This window comes from Apteryx rowi, unplaced genomic scaffold (genome assembly GCF_003343035.1).
Source record: "Apteryx rowi isolate R43461 unplaced genomic scaffold, aptRow1 scaffold_1009, whole genome shotgun sequence".
Classification (NCBI taxonomy): Eukaryota; Metazoa; Chordata; class Aves; order Apterygiformes; family Apterygidae; genus Apteryx; species Apteryx rowi.
Window position 1 is genome coordinate 159,781 of NW_020447208.1, and position 3,572 is coordinate 163,352.

Genomic DNA, 3,572 nt, shown 5'->3' on the forward strand with positions numbered 1-3,572 from the left:
CACTACTCCAGCCAAAACTCATTTGTCCCACGTTCAGTGACTTCACATGCATTGTAACAAACCTGCAGCAATGTAGGAAACAGCTGTAAAGTACATACACACCTAGAAAAAGTTAATTAATAGCAATTGAACAATTCTTTCTTCTTCTGTTCTGAATCTTTGCAGTATTTTTCTCACAGTATATACAGCCCCATGTAGGACTTCATAATCACCATTATGGTCTTATCCTGCCTACTCCAAAACATAGTGGCTAATGCTGGGATAAAGTATGGATTCTCTTACTCCAGCTTTGAAGGAGTGTATTACATACCTCTTGAAAGAGAATCTCCATTCACCATAGGTAGAAATTAGGTGCAAATTAACAAGTTTTTCAGAACATTATATAATTAGTCATTATCTAATCCAGTTCTAGAAGAAAATAGTGTCATCTCCTATCCTTGTGAGAGGCATGTTGATTTTACATTAGAGTACAAAGAATATGGTTTATGAGGAAAGCTTTTCCTATTCTTGTATGAAACAGCTAGGCAGCTTCTTCCTCAGAAGGGTTATATGCAGCCTCATTTCAGCAGGACACAGCATCTAGCACCTGCACACTCACTGGTTCCAAAAGTCAGCTTCGAGTGAATAATATAATGGCAGTGCTGCAGCCTGAGTGACAAAGAGGAATTATCATATACAGTGGTGACACAAGTTATTTATCCCATTAGCATGAAATARTGTGAAAGCATGGCCACCATAATGAGCAGCCAAGTGAGGAGGTAATTTAAATGTTGATCAAGGGCACAGTTTGATAGAGATTAGCTGAATCAACTCGCTGATTCCACATGTTTTATGCATCACAACATAGTAAAATCTAACAAGAGAATGCTAAATTTTGAAAATTTTCAGGTATTACTCCCCACCCCCATCAAAGTTACAGGCAGCCAAAAACTGCAGCTTCTCCTGTAAAGTTAATACTATCTAAGAGAAAGAATGGAGTGTGCTTTAAAAAAATCCCAGTAGTTCTCTAGTAATTACGCAGGAATTTAAAAAATAAATCATTTTGAAAATACTCATCTATATACTTCTTATTTTATGTTTGCTGTCCACTGGCATTTTAGCCAATTGCCTTATTGGTCAATTTAAAGAAAATATTGGGTGACTTTTCTGTAAAATGCAAATGAAGATTTCTGTAAATGAGAATATTCTGCTCTTGAATTACTAGSAGAGAGCAGAAAAGCACTATAAAGACCATGTGTCCAATCTAATAAGCTCAAATTTCAAATGTGGGAATACTCACAATGAACTGCTTGCAAACAAGCTAAAGGATTATTTGCAGACATTATTTGGCAAATTCACTGAATAAATTATTTGCTATGAATTATTCACCCAACTCTATTACTTACCCTCATCAGGCATTAAAGCCATCAAAACTTGAGCTTTATTGTTAACTGTTATAATTATGAATTATAATTAATTCTTAACACGGTTGTCAAGAGACTGCAACATGACTGAAAAGTCTGCAACATTCCAAAGGTATCAATGACACAAATAATTCCCTCAACACAAAACATGGCATTAAAATAGGCTGAAAATAAATCACTGACAATGAGTAAGCAAAACAATAATTTGCTACTAAAACAATTAACATTTCAAATGTTAATTCTTCTATTCTCTACAGCCCTGATAACAATGATTCACTGAACTTGAGAAAGCTGCAAGCAAAACTAAGTGGGCAACACAAGGGAAAAAAATAGTTCCTTTGGAGAATTTATCTCCTATCTCTTTGTGGCAGTTGTTAGGCAATTTTTAAACATTATTTACCTCATAGCTTAGTGCTAATGAGGATCACACTATATAAACATCTAGCTGCGTATTTTATATGAAAATAATAATAATCCAGAAAATTAAAGGGGTGATGCCACTTACACCTGTTTACTGTGGTCATCCAAACTACAAGAAAGGCTGGCCTTATATTCAAAAGAGTAAACGATCATTTGAAATGCAACCCACAGTCCTCTAACTCTTCTTACTGTCTGTAGGCTGGGCATCTTTGCATCTTTACAACATTTTTTCTGCAACAGTTGAACCCAAATTTTAGGTCTTTCAGGGKTTTTTTTTGTCTTGCTTCTTTCAGATTATGATATTAACAAATATTGCTGTACCCTTAATGTAAGAGTGTTTGATCTAGAATTTGGAGCCCATTAAATTTTTCCTCTAGTGTGATGCCCTTGCTACTATATCTCCAGTTGAGATAATCTTGTCACAGTAATTGCTGCTGTCATCATCAGTATTAAGGTTCATTTTGATTTCTTTTTGAGAAAAAGCTCTTAGTTCTTCCAGCAGCATGACTAATCAGGCTATTTGAGCCTCTGAGCTTCGAGGTTTCCAGTATTYGTGTGGTCATTTGAAATCTGGAGGCCAACAGATGCTTCATTCATTGTCTGCCTAAAGAATCTTCAGAAACATAATTATCGCTGTAGCTAATGTTACAAGAAAATGCCTGATTATGGTTGCAGCCWTCTAAGCTTGCTGTATGCTACTGACCATTTTGATACATGCAAGTACAACATGTTTTATTTTTGGTTGCTTGACCAGTCTAAATACAGAGGTTCTTAGACCACACTGAGAACATTACTAGGTATTCTGCAAGATAAAAAACTCAAGAAACATTTTCATTAGAGGGCAGATGTGTAACCCTCATTCCTATTAGTGCACAGAGACAAATATATATAGGCAGTACTAAATTGGGACCTAACTACCTTAAAAAAATACTAGACATTCAACATGAAACACTTCTCACGTAATTAGAATATTACTCCTGTTCATTGCCTGTTCAGATAGCTAAGACATGAATATCTAAAGATATCAAAGTGGTTTAGAAACTTTCATTTTTTTAACAAATAAGCAGGGTATCAATAAGTATTATGGTTTCCATGAATACATAGCAAAATATTAATAAAATATCAGTCATCAGAATCCAACTTGTTTATAATTAATCAGAGTAAATCTGATGCTTTTCTTAGCTAAGAACCATATTTTAAAAAATGACCACTCAAGCAGCCCTTTGAATATAAACTGAAGGTTAAAATAATTCTAATAAGGGCAAGACTTTCTTATTCCTGTAATCCAGTATGACTTTGTATAAATGTGAAAGATATTACCTGTCACTACCATTACATTTGTTTGCAGGGGGGAGGGTGAAGGGAAAGGAAGAAAGGAGTAAAGGACTGTTTTAAGTAGTTAACTGCACCTTAAAAGTTCATGGCTATGCATGTTGCTTGAATGCAGAGGCAAACTAATTTAGTTTAATTTGTGATCTTGCAATAATTTCTGTCAATCAGGATGGCATTAATAAAAAACCTCAATCTAAACAGAAGTGCTGTGCAGCGTGTATAATGTATACACTCATTGAAAGAGGCTGAAAAGATTGCAGTCACACAATTAGAGTAACATTTGACAGCTTTAATCACTTTGAATCTCTTCACATCACTTTTAAATGTCAAAACCACCTCCAGAGATCTCATCAGAACAAAGCATTACTTAAATTGCAAATGAAACTATCCAAATTCAGCACACTATTATTAAAAATA